Here is a 20,786-nt window from a genome sequence, read left to right as displayed (position 1 = left end):
AAAATAATGCCAGAGTCCCATTACATAATCCAGAGTCTCATAATATAATTCCTCAAATATTCAGGTTTCAGTAAAAAGATCACTCAGCTTGCCAAAAACCAGGAAAATATCACCTCAAATGAGAAAAGACAATCAACAGATGTCAACACCAGCATGGTGCAGATGTTGGAATTATATGACAAGGATTTTAAAGCAGCCATCATAAAAATATTTCAAGCAATTATGAACTCCTTTGAAACAAATGGTAAAACAGCATTAAATGAAATAAAAATGGAGCCATGTGGTTGACAACTCATATAGGGTCACTATGAGTCAGAATGGACTCAATGGCAATGGTTTTTTTTAACAGTTGATTGACAAAATGATGTTGGAGGTCAACTGGACAATGCTTGTAAGATTTGTCTTTATCAAAACACAAGCCTGGCTTTCCTGTAAATCAGTCTACCCTTGCTGTCCAATGAGATTTTGACATCGCTTCTATCTTCATTGACCAGTGAAATCCTGACAGCATTTCAATCGTAAATTGTATAAGCCATTCAGAAATAAACTTCTTTTTCTGCCTCTTTTTGTCCATATCATTGCTGACACATGGAGGAGTATTTTTCCACATGTGGTTTGGTGTGACCTGATTCGTGAATCTTCTGTTCAAATAAACCTCATTTAATACAACAATTTTTATTATAGACTCAGTTTCTTTTGACAACAGAAAAAAGTCTCAGCAAATAAGCAGAAGACACAAAAAAGAACCAAATGGAAATTTTAGAACTGAAATGTATAATAACCAAAAAAACCTCAATGAGTGGGCTCAACAGCAAAATGGAGGGAACAGAGAAAAGAACTAGTGAACTTAAAGATAGACTATTACCCAATTTAAATAATAGAGAAAAAATAGACTAAAAGAGAAGTAAACAGAGTGGTAGGGACTTGTGTGAGTATAACAAAAAATCTAATGTATGTGTAACTGAATGATAAGAGAAAGAGGGTGGGACTGAAAAGTTTTCAAAGAAATAATGGCTGAAAATTTCCCCAATTTGTTAAAAGACTTGAACTTACAGAGTCAGGAAGATGAGTGAATCTCAAACAAAATAAATCCAAAGAAGCCATGTCAAGGCACCTTGTAATCAAATGTCAGAAAGCTAAAGACAAAGAAAAAATCTTGAAATCAGTGAAGGAGAATGACACCTTACTTACAGGGACAAAGAAAAATCAAATGACAGTGGATTTCTTATCAGAAACATGGAGGTCAGGAAGAAGTGGCACACATTTTTTAAGTGCTGAAATAAAAGATCTGTCATCCTGAATTATATACCTGCTGAAAATAACCTTCAGGAATGAAGTAGAAATAAAGACATTGAAATGAAAACCAGACAACATTACAAAAAAAAAAAAAAGAGAAAAGCTCTGCCAATTCCTGTCATGAACTAGGTGTAAATATGCCAAACAAAATATTTGTAAAGTGGATCTACTTATAAGCTGACATGCTGATTCCAAAATGTATATGAAAATGCAGCATGCCAAGGATAACCAAGGCAATCTTGAAACAGAAACAAAATGAAAAACCAAGGAGAAGAAGAGCATTGTCACTACTGGACAAAAACAAAAGCTAAGAAGTTTCCTGAACACATCCAAACACTTTGAGGGACAGAGTAGCTGGGGCTGGGACCTGGGAGCCACAGTTTTGGGGGACATTGAGGTCAACTGGCATAACAAACTTTATTAAGAAAATGTTGTGCATCCCACTTTGGTGAGTGCTGTCTGGGGTCTTAAAAGTCTGAAAGCGGCCATCTAAGATGCATCAATTGGTTCCAATCCACTTGGAGCAAAGGAGAATGAGGAAAACCAAAGGCACAAGGAAAATACCAGCCCAAGAGACTAAAGGTCCACATAAACCAGGACTCCGCCAGCCTGAGACTAGAAGAACTAGATGGCGCCCAACTACCGTCAATGACTACCCTGACAGGGAACACAACAGAGAGTCCTGGACAGAGTGGGAGAAAAGTGCGGAGCAGAAGTCAAGTTCACCTAAAAAGACCAGACTTAATGGTCTGACAGAGACTGGAGGAACCCCCAAAATTATGGCCGCCGGATGCTCTGTTAATCCAGAGCTGAAACCATTTCCAAAGCCCACTCTTCAGACAAAGGTTAGACAGGACTATAACACAAAAAATAATACATGTGAGAAGTGTGTTTCTTAGATACACAAGAACAAATAGGCGTTTCCTGTCTGGAGGCAGAATTAAAAGGCAGGAAGGGACAGGAACTGGTTGAATGGACACATAGAACCAGGGGTGGAAAGGGAGACTGTGCTGTCACATTGGAGGATTGCAAATAATGGCCCAAAACAATATGTGTATAAATTCTTGAATGAGAAATTAACTTGAGCTGTAAACTTTCACCTAAAGCACAACTAAAAAAAAATAGAAAAGTCAGAACACTAAGAAATGTGTCTATAATAAAATGCCTCTGACCAAAAAAAAAGCATTGCCAGATATTAGGACTTATTTTAAAACTATAGAAATTAAGGCAATGTGATATTAGTGTGTGGAAAGCCTGGTGGCGTAGTGGCTAAGTGCTATGGCTGCTAACCAACAGGTTGGCAGTTCGAGTCCGACGTGCGCTTCTTGGAAACTCTATGGTGCAACTCTACTCTGTCCTGTAGGGTCGCTATGAGTCGGAATCAACTCGACAGCAGTGGGTTTGGTTTTTTTGGTTGGATATTAGTGCAAGGATAGATTAATAGATTAAATAGAACAGACAGTACTGTAACAGTTCAAACGTATAAAGGAAAGGATCTATGACAAAGATGATTTTGCAGTGCACTGGGTAAAGGATGGCCTTTCCCCAATCCAGTGGAGGCAACGGGATATCCTTATGGAAAAAAAAAAAAATGAACCTTGATACCTACATCACATCACATACTGTATCAATTCTAAATGAATTAAAGTTCTAAATGTGAAACTGTATAAGTTCTAGAAAAAAATTGGAGCAACTTCATCATAAAATTGGAAATTGGATTGGGAAGCTTTTCTTACACAGAACACAGAAAATGCTAATTATAAAATTAAAAAGTTGCTTTGGACTATATAATATAATTAAACTTTCCTGTTTATAAAAACACACTGTTAAGATGCTGAAATAGCAAGCCACAGGGTGGAGAAGATATTTACAATACATAGAGCTGACAAAAGCCTTGGATCCAGAATAGAGAACTCTTACACATCAATAAGAAAAAAAAACATCTTTTAAGTGGAGAAAAGTCTTGAAGAGGCACTTCACAAAAAAAGGTAGTTAAATGATTAGTGCATGTATGGAAAGATTCTCTCAGTTGACTTCCTCAGTCACTGGGAAATGCAAATCAAACCTACATTGTGATATCTCCACCCTTCCACTAAAATTAAAAAGACTTCCAATTCCTACTGAAGTAGTCTATTGATGGGTATACAAATCAGCACAACACCCCCAGTCTGGAAAAATTGTTTAGTGGTATCTCTCACTTGTAGTGTAGGTGAATGTGCAGGGAGCCCTGGTGGTGCAGTGGTGAAGCTGCTAACCAAAAGGTCGGCGGTTTGAATCCACCAGCTGCTCCTGGGAAACCCCCTGGGGCAGCCATGAGTGGGAATCAACTGGATGTTCGTCTGTTTTTTTTAATCACTTGTAGATGTAACAAAAATATATGCAGATACATACCAAAAGCTATATTAAGGAATATTTATTGCAATACAATTTGTAAATAATAATTTAAAAAAACTGGAAACAAATAAAATATCTGTAAACAGAAGAATTAATAAATAAATTGTGATAAATTCATACAATGAAATACCAGATATCTATATGAAAGAAGGAAATACTACCCTACCACGTGCAACAATGTGTTTGCCTGTCACAAAAATAATGTTGAGCAAAGGAAGCCAGACACAAAAAGTACACCCCATATAATTCCATTCTTACTTGAGTTGGGAGATAGTAACCGAGAGGGAGCATGAGAGGGACTTCTGGGGTGCTGGTAATGCTTTATTTCTTTATCTTGGTGATGGTTATATAGACGTGTTCACTTTGAAATTTCAATGAGTTGGAAACTTATTTGTGCACTTGTAAATATGATATTCTTCAATAAAGTTTATTTTTAAAAGCATAGCAAGAGAAAATATGGAGTTAATGACATTGTATGCAAAAGCTGAAATCCCTATGAGGAAAGTGAAAATGAATTTCACACACACACACACACACACACACTCCATACGCACCACACATACCATACACACACACACACACAGAGATAGCATATGCATTTCTTAGGTTACAGATGACAACAGGTAAGTGTCTCTGATTATAAAATGAAGCCTAAGAATGGATTTTTTTTTTTTTTTTTGTCTTCCAAGTTCCAGCTCGACTACATATTTTAGCCTTGCAACTTATTGTCTCAGTTTTCTGGGACAGGCTTGTCTTAGTTTGCCCGTGCTGCTATAACAGAAATACCAAATTAGGTGGCTTTAAATAACAAATTTATTTTCTCACAGTTTCGGAGGTTAGAAGTCTAAACTGAGGGCTCCGGCTACAGGGGAAGATCCTCTTCTCCTTCAGCTTCTGTAGCCCTGGCACTCCTGGCTCCTTGGCCATCTTCCAATGGTATCTGTATTCCCCTCATTTGTGTTTGTGCCTCTGTGTCTAATCTGCTCTTTTTATAACTCAGAAGTGATTAGGTTTAGGACACACCCTACACTGACATGGTCTCATCACCATAGTGGAGAAATACTATTTCCAAATGGGTATAGGCATTAGGATTTTAACACATATTTTGGGGGTACACAATTCATCCCCTAACAAGGCTTCAACCTACCAGAGGGGAGTTGCCATCTAATTACTGTTTTTCATTTTCCTCCTAAGATACAGGAGAAGGAGGGCTCCCTTTTTTCCTTCAGAGGCCAGTTGTTCTATGTGATCAAACACATTCGCTGCATCACCTTCAACCCTCCCCCCACACAGTGCCATGTATACAAGTGAAAATGTTTCACTCAAGTCAATGTGATGAAAGTCTAGGTTAAAAATTATCTTCCCAGCATCCCTCTTCACAGACCATTGAGACATCAGCGGGCTGAACTATGTCCTGAGGCGTATGCAAGTTCAGGTTGTCCATAAAAGTGTCCGCTGGAGCACCTGTGATGTAGCCTAGCCTCAAGTGGCTGGGAGTTGGACGGATGGTACCAAAGTTGCTGCTTTTGTGTCTCTGAAAACTCTGAAAGGATGACCAATGGGCCCCTGAGTTTAGCTGTTTCTTATAATATATTGTAATGGGTAAGCATTTAAGATTCAAAACGTGTCTGTCTCCCTATTACCGAAGCTTGATCTAGTCATTTATGATGTGTGACTTTGAGCAAGTTACTTAATTTTATTGTATCTTTTTTTTTTTTACCTTTAAATTTGAAAATAAACATATCTACTTCATTGTTAAGGAAATTTAAAGGACTTAATACCTAAAATGTGTTTCTTATAGTAACTGGCATATAGAAGAGCTCACTAAATGGTATGTATAACTACTGCTTCCCAACAGGTTTTATTCTGGAAATCTGGTAATAAAGGTCTGAATACAGTACAAAATTAATTCAAAGCTATAGAAAAGGCAGCAGAAGGCTTAGCCCAGTGTTACTCCTGTATAGGCATTTCTCATCCTTACCAGAGATGGGGAAAGTCTAGGGACTTCTTAACCTTAGGACAAAGATCAACATTGTTAACAGAGTCTACAAGCTCCTATGTTGGAAAGTGGTCTTGGAGCAAGTACGCAAGTGTTGGCACTAGGACTTGGGAAGCCCTTCTTAACCCAACAGTCTCCTATTTATTGCTTGATTGACTGACTTCCGGGGTTTGGTTAATGGTGATTACCTATATTAGCCTGATTTTCCTTGGCTTTGACTTCTGCTTTGTCATGTCTGATACTCGTTGTGAAAAAATGACCTGATCCGGTCATCCTTGCCTGCAGGTATGACTCTGATCACCCTCGGACCAATTGTAATGAAAACTTTATCACTAGCCTGGTCTCTCTTTTCTATTCTTGTTCCTTAACTGTAATTCACTGCCCTAATACCAGCTGGTAGACCTGGGTTCTATTGATCTGGCAAGCTCAAAACAATGGGCTCTGATAGGGAGTGGGGCTAGGGTAAACATTACATACCATGTGCTGGGTGTGATAGATTAGATAGATAGATAGATGATAGATAGATAGATAGATAGATAGATAGATAGATAGATAGATAGATAGATAGATAGATAGATAGATAGATAGATAGATAGATAGATGATAGATAGATAGGTAGGTAGGTAGGTAGGTAGAGAGAGAGACAGAGATAGATGGATGTTGCTGTTAGTTCTGTCGAGTTGATTCCAACTCATGGCAACCCCATATGTGCAGAGTAGGACTGCTCCATAGGGTTTTCAAGGCTTTGACCTTTCTGAAGCAGATTGCCAGGCCTTACTTCCAAGGTGCCTCTGGATGAGTTTAAACTGCCACACTTTTTGTTAGTAGTCCATCACTTAACCAATTGTACTACCCAGGGACAATAGATAGATGGACAAATGGACAGGTAGAGACAGAGATCTATCTACCTATGAATGAGAGCCTATGTTACCCTTAGAATTCTCTGTATATCATATGTGTTATTACCTCACAGTATAAAAAGGAAACAGCTTTGCAGCTGTCAAATCACATAACTTTCAAGGGAAGTCCCTGGATTCAAGCCCAGAATCAGGTAAATGTATAGCCAAGGGTTCTTCTACCACACTGTGTTGCTGAGGCACCGGGAATAGATTGCTGATAGCCTAGAACTTAGCCCTTCCCTCTTTCCATTTCATATGTCCAGTACTCCTCAGAAATATTACTCTGCAGACCTCACCTCCACCTGACAAAAATTGTGGGTCTGCTCAGCAGATCTATGAGGGTAACAGTGCTGGAGATTGTGAGTGGCCTCTACTATGGTACAGAGGTAATGCTGAGAGCTGAGGTTAATAAATATCGAGTTTTTTAAAGCATATGGTGGATGGGGTCAAGGCTACATCATAATCCCAGCCAGAGATATTGCAAAATGCAGCTTTGATGATCATACTGACTCAGAAAAGTCCAACCACTGGCCAGCGCAATAGCTTTGTGGTCATGCTGTTCTAAAGTGGGGGCTGGGGAAGGTGGGGGTGGTAGGAGGGTCAATAACACAACCTTCCTACAGAGAAGTGATCACAGCCTAGTCTCAGGAGACACCTACAGGCTACTCCCCAGGGACTGAGCAGAGACACACGGCGTCCTAAAGGGCTTGTCGGCTTCGCTCCCAGATCCTGGCTCTAGGGAATCCACTCCCACACTTCAGATAAGGCTTTTTAGCCCAGATTCTCAACATCTGCCCAGCCGTGTGGCCACCAGCTGCCAGTCAGATGGGAACTTGAAAGGTTATGTGACCTCCAGATAAATAAAGCAAGGTCTGAGGTAACAGCAAAAATCGGGCAAATATTTGTGATAGGAACTGATTTAGAACTTTCCCCTGTTGTGCAGCTGACTTACGAGCACTGCCTGACCTCTGCAACCTTGCTCTCTCCTGGTTATTTTTGCATCATTCATATTATTGCATAGGTGCTCCATACTAGCTGTATGAGTCAACATGCAATGCTGTGGCCCCAAAGCGTGTGATTTGGGGCTCCTTTGAAGGAAGTCTAGTGTGGCTCCTGGGCAGGTGGATGAGGATTCTGTCTTCTCTGATCTGGATAAAAAACACCTGGATTCTTTGCTCTGGTACCCACTTTTTAGAAAGGACGTGAAAACCTGAAGCATGGCCCAGGGAAGTCTCTAACAGCAAGTTAGCCCAAATGGATGAGTTAAGGTAATAAAAAATAGCCCCATATCGTATGCCTGCCACTCCTTGGCTCACACACTGTGACATTCCACGGCTGGTAGAAAAAAATCTTAACCCACGCAAGACATGGGTTTTTATTAAGGCTATCATGAAGAAGAAAAAGGGGGAGACGGTGAAGAAGAAGATGAAAGGAAAGAGAAAAGGGACGAGGAGGAAAAGGAAAAGAAGGTGAGGAGGGAGAAGGAGAAGAGGAAGAAATCATGTTTACTGAATGCTCCCTGCGTGTTAAACATTTTGCATATAAAATCATAATCCTTGAAACAATCTTGTGAGGTAGCTACTGATGTTTTCCAGGTGAGAAATTCAGGCCTGGAGAGGTTAGATAACTTACCAAAGACCAGGCATCCAGGAGTGGTGGGACTGACACTGGAGTCCCTAGTGTGACTTCAAAAGCCCCACCCCTGCCTCTGTACTAGTTCTACTGGTTTATATCTACGCAGGATGCCGCTGCAGGTACTGTATATTTACGCAAATAACGGGTGCCTTCTCAATTTGGTTGCCAACTGCTCCCTCCTCCTGCGAGGTGTTTTCATAAGCGCTGCTGTGCTAATACTTTTTTTACACGTTGCTGTAAAAGAACAGCATCTTGTGCTTATGAAAATACCCTGAAGGGAGGCTTGGCAAACAACCTGGAGGGAGCAGTTAGCAAACAAACATAGAAGGCACACTTTATTTGTATAAAAATACAGTAGTTCAGCCTTCGAAATATTCAAATTATGACAAACCACACTTATGACCGCCCCCTTTTTTTTGGTACATCTTATTGCTAGTAATATGTACTACACACAATGTCACAGGGAGTAATTTGCTGAGGTTATCATTCCCAAATGTTTAACTTGCAGATGTTTCTAAGCTCCAGAGACAAGTAAAGGTCAGATTTTTAAAGATACTGATAATAAAACACAATAATAATGAAAACTGAAAAAAAAAATGACGTATTCGACTTACAATGGAGTCATTAGGATGGAACCCTGTCATAAGTTGGGCACTACCTGCATAGAGGTGGGTACATAAACCAGTGTTGATGGATCATTACTGGGCAAACACAGCTAGCAATAAAATAAATTACTGTAACTCCTAATCAATACCAAAAAGGGGAAAGGCAAATGGAGAAAGAAGGAAGCAGATAAAATTCATTAGCTATTTTCCTAGTATTCAGCACCCTCTGCTCACAGGGTTTTTTTTTTTTTTTGGACAAAGTAAACTTCCAGGACAGTTTATGAGATCAAAGACATTAAACCTTCAACATTTTATGAATTGTGAGGCCCAGTCTCAAAGAATTGGAAATTATATTCAAAACAATATCCCTGAAGCCCTGCCAAACAACCTAATCATTACAGAAATTATGGAGTCTGAATTCTGAATCAAGATTCTAGTGAGTTCTGGTCCCAGTTCTTGCAATAATTGATTAGATGACCTTGGCAGAGCCATTTAATACCTTTGAGTCTCAGCTCTCCCATGTATAAAATAAGAGGTTTAGACTTTCTATACCCTGTAAGGTAAGATAAATACATTTTCAACCAACGTGATACTAAAAGAATGGTCAAATTGCCACCCTGAACTGCCAACTGACTTAGGTGCAGTATTCCTGGTGCATTCAATAGAAGGACCCACCTCAGACCAGGTCAGGCTAAGAGAGAATTTTTTGGAGAAAGTGATGTTTCAGTGGAAATCTGAGGGACGAGTCAGTACCCGGATGGAGGTGAGATGAAGGCATTCCAGCCAGGGAGAGCAACAAGGTGAGGCCCAGAGCAGGAGGAGAGGTGACCACAGCAGATATAACACAGATAAACAACAACAACAAAAAGAAAACATACCCTTTGCCTTCGAGTTGATTCTGACTCATAGCAATCTTATAGGACAGAGTAGAACTGCCCCACAGGGTTTCCAAGGAGCAACTAGTAGATTCAAACTGCTGACCTTTTGGTTAGTAGCTGTGCTCTTAACTACTATGTATGGTTCTATACTGATCATTGTCTTAGGCTGGGTTCTCTAGAGAAGCAAAACTAGCAAAGCATATATACATTTACATAGAGAGACCTGTATTAAGGAAATGGCTCTCAAGTTTGTAGACGCTAGAATGTCCCAAGTCTGTGGATCAGGATAGAGGCTTCCCCTGATTCACACAGCCTCAGGGGCTGGCAAACCCAGGATCAGCAGGTCAGAGAGCAGGACTCTTGCTCACAGGCTGTGAAGATCAATGAATCCCAAGATTGGCAGGCAAGACTGCAGGTAAGCTGCTAGCTCAAGTTCCAAGAACCAGGGGTCAGATGAACAAGAGCCAATTGCAGGATCCAGAATGAGTGAAAGCCCTTCAGCCTTGCCAGAATGTCTGCATTTACTCAATGCAGGCCACAAGCCAAAGGAAACTCCCTTTCAACTGATTGCCTACTCACAGCAGATCCCATAATAGAGGTGATAACATTGTATTAAATCTCATCATGGAAGTGATCACAAGATCATACAACTGCCAAACCGCTGAGAATCATGGCCCAGCCAAGTTGACACATACACTTAACCATCACATTCATACAGCCTGGGGCACATTAGTACACCAGGACCACAGGCATAAACAGACTGTGCCAGGCAAGCCAGGATGAAGAGTCCTCCTAAACCCAGGCCATGTTAAACCGTATGGTTTTCATCCCAAGAGAGGTTTGGAGCTTATGAAGAACTTCTTTAATTTCTTTTTTCCTTTTCAATAAATTGTGCATATTTAAATTTCCTACCTTTATTTTTGGATATACAATTTACTATATAGGAAAGTGCACAAATTTTAAGTTCATAGCTTGAAGAATGTCTATTTAAACACCCATGATCCATCCACCATCACCCAGATCATGATATAGAATATTTGCAAAACTTCAGACGGCTCCCTCCTGCTCCCTCCCAGTGAGCCCCTCCCACCTCTCTCCCCTCAGAGGTAGCATTTATCTGCCCTCGACCCTGGTGGCATAGTGGTTAAGAGCTACGGCTGCTAACCAAAAGGTTGGCGCCATTTGAATCCACCAAGTGCTCTTTGGGAACCCTATAGGGCTGTTCTACTCTGTCCTATAGGGTCCCTATGAGTCGGAATTGACTCGACGGCAATGAGTTTGGTTTTGGTATCATCATAGACCAGTTTTGCCTGTTTTTGAACTTCGTGTAAGTGGAGTCATAAAGTATGTACATTGCAGGACTTAAGTGATGGGGGTGGGGTGATATAATTGGGCAGATTTGGAAAGAACTTGTTGACTCTGGTGTGGGAAACAGATGGGAAGGGCTGACCTGCAGCTGGGAGATGGGTTGGAGGTTCTTTTGGTCATTAGGACAGAGATGACAGAGGTCTGGGGATGTGTGCGTGGAAAGGATGGAAAATAGTGGCAGACGCCGGTAAAATCCCCTGGACCTGGTGACTGATGATATACGGATGTGGGGCTGGGGAGGATCAAGGCTGAGCCCTTTGCTGCTGTTTTGGCCCCTGGGTAGTGAAACCCTGTGCTGAGTTGGGGAACTTGGAAGATGAAGGTTTCAGGGTAAGATGATGAGTGTGATATGGGGTATGTTGAGTTTGAGGTATTGGGAGCCACCAGGTGGAAGGGCTGTGCAGGTGGCTGGACGTGTGGGTCTGAAGCATAGAGAAGGAAGTCAAGGAAGGGGGCAAACTGATGATCACTGGCAAATAGATGAGGCTGGGGCATAGGGAAAATTCCCTCGGGAGAAAGGAATCAGTAGAAAGCAGACAGAATCACAGCATTCATTGGTAGGGTGGAAGAAGATGGGCCCACAAAGCAAGTGCAGAGACCCCAGAGAAGCTGGGAGGCAAGCAGGAGAGCATGGTGTTGGGAAGCCAAGGAGAGAGTGTTTCCTGGAGGCCAAGGGGAGGAGTGACCTTTTACAGAAGTTGTGAACCTCACTGAGCAGCTCTGAGAACGAAATTCTCCTTTTCCTGAATCCTTCCTCTTGAGTAATGGGTGTAGAGCTTTCAATGAAAAACTAGGAACCATGCTATTGGGGTAAGTTTGGAAAACACTATAATAACCTCCCTGAGGTCTAAACCAACTTCTTACGTATCACCTTAAAACTCATTATTCTCTGCCCTAGGGAGCTGTGATGCAACAAGGGGCTTGCTCACAGCCTTGAACACAGTCTCCCAGTGCAGATGGAGTGATTCCTACTAACCAGAGAGAGTAGGAAGGCTGGCTCTGTTCCTGAATGAAGTTCGGCAGCCCTTAGCTCCTTTTTATTTTTAGAAAAATAAAAGAAATAGAACAAAACTACAAAACAAACAAAAAATCCCATGAGATCATCAGGTTTAATAGTAGCAATCAGTCATTGGCCATTGCTTGGGGCTAGGTACTTTACATGTTTATCTTATTCATTTCTTCCAATGGCCTTGTGCAGTCCCTGGGTGGTACAAAAGGTTAAGAACAGGGCTAACAACTGAAAGGCTGGTGTTTAGAGCCCACTCGGAGGTAGCTCAGAAGAAAGGCCTGGTAATCTGCTTCTGTAAGGTCACAGTCATAAAAACCCTATTGAGTCCAGCCCTATTCGGAAACACAAGGGGTCCTCATGAGTTGGAATTGACTTGATGACAACTGTTTTTTTTTTAATGGTTTAGTAAGTTAGGGAGAGCTGGTGGTATAGTGGTTAAGAGTTATGGCTGCTAACCAAAAGGTCGGCAGTTGGAATTCACCAGGCGCTCCTTGGAAACCCTACGGGGCAGTTCTACTCTGTCCTACAGGGTTGCTGTGAGTCGGAACCGACTCATCGGCACCTAATAACAACAGAAACAGTAAATTAGAGATTGCTACATTTAGACGTTCAGGCTGCTATCCACAAAGTCAGCAGTTTGAATCTACCAGCAGCTGCTTGGAAACGCTATGGGGCAGTATCTACTCTGTGCTACAGGGTTGGTATGAGTGAAAATTGACTGGACAGCAATGGGCATTCTTTGGACATAGGGATTGAAGCCCACAGAGTCACATCCTAGTAAGTTATATTAAAATCCACGATAGGCTGACTGTAAAACACGCCTGCATTTCCAACCACTACCCTGCCTCATGGTGGACAAGTTTCAGAGGAGCTGCCAGACTGAGACTAGGAAGAAAGGTCTGGTGGTCTCCTTACAAAAATTAGCTTATGAAAACCCTATGGATCACAGTAGAATATTATCAAATGTAATGCTGGAAGATGAGCTCCCCAGGTTGGAAGTCACAAAATACACAGTGGCTGCGACAGTGGACTTCAGCCAATGATTGTGCAGGTGGCACAGGACTGGGCAATATTTAGTTCTGTTGTATGTGGGGTCACCATGAGTCAGAGCCAATGTGACAGCGACTAAACCCTCTGCCATCAAATCAATTCTGATTCATGGTGGCCCCGTATGTAACAGAGTAGAACTACTCCATAGGATTTTCTTGTAATCTTTACAGAAGCAGTTCACCAGGCCTTTCTTCTGTGGAGCTGCTGGTTGGGATCGAACCACCAATCTTCAGGCCAGCAGCAGATTGCACACTGCTGAAGCGACTGGAGAATTTGAATCGCTACGAAGAAAAACAAATTACATAATTTCATAACAGGTGGGCTTTGCAGGGAAGCTGACATGAGACCTGCACCAGGAAGAAGGAGCAGGCCTTTGTGATTCTGGCAAGGGCCTGAGTAGCCAACGCGTACTCAGGATAGCCACATGCTGGACACTGCCCTAAGCACTTTGCACTGTATTAACTCTTTGACCTTCATAGCAGCCCTATGAGGTAGATACTATCACTGCCTCTGTTTTACAGATGAGAAAACGTTCAAATGTTAAGAAACTTGCCAAAGGTCAACTGGTTAGGAAGTGGCAGAGCTGGAATTGCAGACATGGTAGTGTGGCTGTAGGTTCCATGTTCTTGATCACTGCACCATGTGGATGGAACGACACAGAAGCACAGGTGTGTTCAGGAGCAGTTGGGTTATCCATGATTCCTGTGGCTGGGAGCTGTGGAAGTTGATACTGGGGAGAAAGGGTTGTGGCCAGATTTTGAGAGAAGTTAAATACATTCCTAAGAGATGAACTTGACCCTGTGAGCAGTGAGGGCTCAATATGGTTTGGGTGTTCAGTGATTGTCACTATGCTGGCTGGGAGGCAGATGGGTTGAAATGAGGAGGCTGTAGTTCCAAGGAGCAGAGAGACTCATCCAAGGTTGTCACAGTGAGTAAGAGCAGCTACTGGAGCTAGAGCACAGATACTAGAGCCCATGGTCAGCCTTTGGACCCATGGACAGATTAGCCAATAAGCAAGGTAAGCACGGGCTTACTTGTGCTTACTTACTAATCTGTAGTGCACAATTTCACATGTGTTTCACCACCTGTCAGGGATTGTAAATATGAAAAGAGGCTTTGTTTCTACAGGAATGTGCTATGGGTTGGGAGAGAGGCAATTGCCAGTCATGCCTAGAAGCAGAATCTTTGATATGAAAAAATGTGAAATTGTTCACTATAGGTGATCTGGTAGGCAAGGTAAGCATAGTGCTTACCTTACCTATTGAATGATCCACCTCCGTTTGGTTCCCTGGACACTACTTCCTGCTGTGTGTTGTTCACCTCCAAGTTGATGCTAGGCAAGAAAATTAAGAGCCCATCTTTCCATCTCATACTTCTGTCTCCTGCTCCTCTCTTTCTGCCCTGCCCCACTCCCTATGGTTCAAGAGCCCAAACTATTTCTTCATATGCGATAGAAACTGCTCTTTTTTCCTGATCAATTCTCTCTATTATCACTCTGATCTGCCACCCTCAGTCCACGCTGCTGAAGTGAGGTAGATGCCATTTCTCACCACTGTGTGTAGATCTGGTCCCTACCAGGCCAATCCTCATATCCCACTGCTGCCAACCTCAAGGAGTGGTTCAGGGACTGGTATGTGACCCAAGGCAAACCAAAGAGGTAGACCAGAGACTAGATGTGGTTTGGGAACATCTGAAGTCACAAAGTAGTAATATGCAAGCCTAGAACTACTAGAAGCCTCCACTCTGTAAGGAGAACGTAGAAGAAAGCAGAGAAGTGGGGGGGGGCAGAGAATAGGGGAAGGGAAAGAGGGAGAGAGAGAAGGAGAGAGGGAGGAGGAGAAAAAAGAAGAAGAAGAAGAAGAAAGAGAGAAAGGGGGGAGTGAGGGGGAGGGAGGAAGGAAAGAAGACTTTCAGAGGGAATGTGCATGAATAGGTGAACATTCCCTTTACTGTGTCTTCCAGAGGCTGAGAAACTTGTTTGGTAAAAAGACTATTGGCCTCCTGTCTAATTATTCCAGCATCTTCAAGGTTGAGTTTCATGGCCACTTCTGGGCCCCACCATGATTAGTGGACACAGTAGTGATAACTAAACTAAACTGCTCACGGTAAATTCATCTATCAGGTAACCATGAGGAAAACATGATCAAAGTTGTGAAGAAACCCAGTTGCTTGTAGCAAATATTAAGATGTATGAAACCAAATTCCTGTATCAACCCAGGTATTTAAGTTTGATGAACATAAACTGCAACCTAATACCCCTCAAGTTCCCAACAGGCAATTTTCCTTTAATTATCCACCAGGTGTGCATGCTATAGACCTCTCTACATCCATCACATGTTATGTGAGTGCATGTCACTCTTTATGTCTTAGGCTGGTTAGTTTTGCTTAGGATGTTGACCTTGGGGGCAATTTTAAATTGCTGCCTTGTAATATGATCTATCAAGAACATCTGGGAAATATTTCAAGTTTTAATTCATAGTGGTTATGCAAATAATTCTTGGTTAATGTATTCAAGCCAAGATTCGCATTCTTATTTTCTTTCTATTTATACCTGAAATAGACCTAGGAACACTCAATCTGGGAAGAGTTTTCCCCTGAGCAAGGGAGAGAGAATGTAGCCTTAGGGAAGAAATCAATCCTGGCTAGCTTTTCATGAACGGAAATGGAGGCTGATCTTGTTGATTTCTACTTTTACCCAAGGTACTCAGAATAAAGTTTTATGATCCCAAACAAGACACACACGTATACAACATAACAACCTCCACAAGGAAAGCCATGTTTTGATAAACAGGGTTGGAATATTTCTGAGCCTTAGATGAGACAGCACCCGATTTTTCAGTCAATCATCATGTTTATTTCCCTCCTTTCCTAAGACAACTGCCTGTAATAAGAACTAACCAACCAATCCCTTGCTACAGAGTTGACTCTGACTCATGGCGGCCCCATGTGTGTCAGAATAGAACTGTGCTCCGTAGGATTTTCAACGGCTAATTTTTCTGAAGTAGATTGCTAGGCCTTTCTTCTGAGGTGTTTCTGGGTGGACTTGAACCACCAACCTCTCAGTTTGCAGCAAAGTATGCTAAACTTTTGCACCACTCAGGGACTCTGATAAGAACTAAGGTTTACTCCAAATCCATGAACTGGACCCAGTGCCATGGCAACTCTAGGACATAATCATGGCCCTGCTGCATAAGAGAAACTGTGGTGAGAACTGAGACTCAGCAAGAATCTGTGGTCATGGTGGTGGAGAACTTGGGGTTACAGACGGATGTGAACACTGACGGAGCGACTACTGGGAGGTGCAAGCCCAGCCAACCAGGTCAGCATCTCCCAGGCTTATATGACCATGAGACGCTCTTAAAATTATAATGTACTGATAGACCAATATCCCTCATGAACACAGGTGCAAAAATTCTCAACAAAATTCTAGCTAATAGAATTCAACAGAATATAAAAAAAAAAAATTCATCATGAAGAAGTGGAATTCATACCAGGTATGCAGGGATGGTTCAGCATTAGAAAATCAATCAATGTAATCCACCATGTCAATAAAACAAAAGATAAGAACCACATGATCTTATCAATTGATGCTGAAAAGGCATTTGACAAAGTCCAACACATATTCCTGATAAAAACTCAGCAATATAGGAATAGAAGGGAAATTCCTCAACATTATAAAGGGCATTTATGCAAAGCCAACAGCCAAAAACATTCTAAACAGAAAGAGACCAAAAGAATTCCTCATAAGAACAGGAACCAGACAAGGATGTCCTTTATCATCACTCTTACTCAACATTGTGCTGGAGATCCTAGCCAGAGCAATAAGGGAAGAAAAAGAAATAAATGGCATTCAAATTAGTAAGGAAGAAGTAAAAGTACCCCTATTCACAGTTGATATGATCTTATACACAGAAAACCCCAAAGAATTCACAAGAAAACTACTGGAACTAATAAAAGATTTCAGCGAAGTGTCAAGATACAAGATAAACATACAAAAACCAGGTGGATTCCTCTACACCAACAAAGAGAACTTCAAAAAGGAAATCACCAAAACAATACCATTTACAATAGGCCCCAAGAAGATAAAATACTTGGAAATAAATCTAACCAGAGAAATAAAAGACCTATACAAATAAAACTACAAGACACTACTGCAAGAAACCAAAAGAGACCTACAAAAGTAGAAAAACATACCTTGCTCATGGATAGGAAGACTCAACATTGTAAAAATGTCTATTCTACCCAAAGTGATCTACAGATACAATGTACTCCCAATTCAAATATCAACAGCATTCTCTAACGAGATGGAGAAACAAATCATCAACCTCATACGGAAAGGGAAGAGGCCCCCCTGGATAAGTAAAGCATTACTGAAGAGGAACAAAGGGGGAGGCCTCACGCTACCTGATTTTAGAACCTATTATACTGCCACAGTTAATATGACTATTATTCAAATTTACTCACCAACCACTAAGTCCAAAGATGAAGAAATTGAAGATTTTTGTCAGCTTCTGCAGTCTGAAATTGATCGAACATGCAATCAGTATGCATTGATAATTACCGGCGATTGGAATGCGAAAGTTGGAAACAAAGAAGGAGGATCAGTAGTTGGAAAATATGGCCTTGGTAAAAGAAACAATGCTGGAGACGAAATGATAGGACTTTGCAAGACCAACGGCTTCTTCATTGCAAATACCTTTTTCACCAACATGAACGGCGACTATACACGTGGACCTAGGCAGCTGGAACACACAGGAATCAAATCCACTATATTTGTGGAAAAAGATGATGGAAAAGCTCAATATCATCAGTCAGAACAAGGCCAGGGGCCTACTGTGGAACAGGCCATCAATTGCTCATATGCAAGTTCAAGCTAAAGCTGAAGAAAATCAGAATGAGTCCACAAGAGCCAAAATACGACCTTGAGTATATCCCATCTGAACTTAGAGAGCCTCTCAAGAATAGATTTGATGCATTGAACACTCATGACTGAAGACCAGACGAGTTGTGGAATGACATCAAGGACATAATATATGAAGAAAGAAAAAGGTCACAGAAAAGACAGGAAAGAAAGGAAAGACCAAGATGGATGTCAGAGCAGACTCTGAAACTTGCTCTCAAACAATGAACAGCTAAAGCAAAAGGAAGAAATGATGAAGTGAAAGAACTGAACAGATTTTAAAGGGTGGCTCGAGAAGAGAAAGTAAAGTATTATAATGACAGGTGCAAAGAGCCGAAGATGGAAAACCAAAAGGGAAGAACATGCTTAGCATTTCTCAAGTTGAAAGAACTGAAGAAAAAATTCTATGGGGAAAATATTAAATGACACAGGAAGCATCAAACGAAGATGGAAGGAATACACAGAGTCATCATACCAAATAGAATTAGTTGATGTTCAACCATTTCAAGAGGTAGCATATGATCAGAAACCAATGGTACTGAAGGAAAAGTCTAAGCTGCACTGAAGGCATTGGCAAAAAACAAGGCTCTAGGAATTGACGGTATATCAATTGAGATGTTTCAACATACAGATGTAGCACTGAAAGTGCTCACTCGCTGTGCCAGGAAATACGGAAGACAGCCTCCTGGCCAACTGACTGGAAGAGGTCCATATTTATGCCTATTCCCAAGAAAGGTGATCCAACTGAATGCAGAAATTATAGAACAATATCATTAATGTCTCATGCAAGCAAAATTTTGTTGAAGATCATTCAAAGGCGGCTACAGCAGTATATCGGCAGGGAACTACCAGAAATTCAGGCCAGATTCAGAAGAGGGTGTGGAACCAGGGATATCATTGCTGATGTCAGACGGATCCCAGCTGAAAGCAGAGAATACCAGAAGGATGTTTACATGTGTTTTATTGACTATGCAAAGGCATTTGACTGTGTGGATCATAACAAATTATGGATAACACTGCAAAGAATGGGAATTCCAGAATGCTTAATTGTGCCCAAGAGAAACCTGTACATAGATCAAGAGGTGGTTGTTGGGAAAAAACAAGGGGATATTGAGTGGTTTAAAATCAGGAAAGGTGTGCATCAGGGTTGTATCCTTTCACCATACCTATTCAATCTGTATGCTGAGTAAGTAATCCAAGAGACTGGACTATATGAAGAAGAATGGGGCATCAGGATCAGAGGAAGATTCATTAATAACCTGCATTATGCAGATGACACAGCCTTGCTTGCTGAAAGCAAACAGGACTTGAAGCTCTTACTAATGAAGATCAAAGACCACAGCCTTCAGTATGGATTACACCTCAACATAAAGAAAACAAAAATCCTCACAACTGGACCAATAAGCAACATCATGATAAATGGAGAAAAGATTGAAGTTGTCAAGGATTTCATTTTACTTGGATCCACAATCAATACTCGTAGAAGCAGCAGTCAAGAAATCAAAAGACGCATTGCATTGGGCAGATCTGCTGCAAAGAACCTCTTTAAAGTTTTGAAAAGCATAGATGTCACCTTGAAGACTAAGGCGCACCTGCCCCAACCCATGGTATTTTTAATTGCCTCATATGCATGTGAAAGCTGGACAATGAATAAGGAAGACCGAAGAAGAATTTATGCCTTTGAACTGGGGCGTTGGCAAAGAATATTGAATATACCATGGACTGCCAAAAGAACGAATAAATCTGCCTTGAAATAAGTACAACCAGAATGCTCCTTAGAAGCAAGGATGGTGAGACCACGTCTTATACACTTTGGACATGTTATTAGGAGGGATCAGTCCCTGGAGAAGAACATCATGCTTGGTACAGTACAGGGTCAGCAGGAAAGAGGAAGACCATCAATAAGGTGGATTGACACAGTGGCTGCAACAATGGGCTTAAGCATAACAACGATTGCAAGGATAGCGCAGGACTGGGCAGTGTTTTGTTCGGTTGTGCATAGGGTCACTATGAGTTGGAACCAACTTGAGGACACCTAACAACAACAACAACATACTGCCACGGTAGTCAAAGCAGCCTGGGGCTGGGACAACAGATACATAGACCAATGGAACAGAATTAAGAACCCAGACATAAATCCGTCCACCTAGGAGCAGCTGATATTTGACAAAGGCCCAAAGCTCGTTAAGTGGGGAAAAGACAGTCTTTTTGGCAAATAGTGCTGGCATAACTGGATATCCATCTGCAAAAAAATCAAACAGGACCGATACCTCACACTATACACAAAAACTAACTCAAAATGGATCAAAGACCTAAATATAAAATCTAAAATGATAAAAATCATGGAAGAAAAAATAGGGACTATGCTAGGAGACCTAATACATTGCATAAATAGTATACAAACCATAACTAACAATGCACAAACACCAGAAAAGAAACTAGATAACTGGAGATCCTAAAAATTAAACACTTACGCTTATCGAAAGACTTCACCAAAAAAGTAAAAAAACTGGGGAAAAAAATTTGGGTATGACATATCTGATAAGGGTCTAATCTCTAAAATTTACAAGATACTGCAACATGTCAACAGCAAAAAGACAAATAATCCAATGAAAAAATGGGCAAAGGATATGAACAGACACTTCACCAAAGAAGACATTTGGGCAGCTAACAGACACATGAAGAAATGCTCACTCTTTAGCCATTAGAGGAATGCAAATCGAAACTACAATAGATACCATCTTACCCCAACA

Source organism: Elephas maximus, chromosome 16 (genome assembly GCF_024166365.1).
Source record: "Elephas maximus indicus isolate mEleMax1 chromosome 16, mEleMax1 primary haplotype, whole genome shotgun sequence".
Lineage (NCBI taxonomy): Eukaryota > Metazoa > Chordata > Mammalia > Proboscidea > Elephantidae > Elephas > Elephas maximus.
This window is presented reverse-complemented; position numbering follows the sequence as displayed.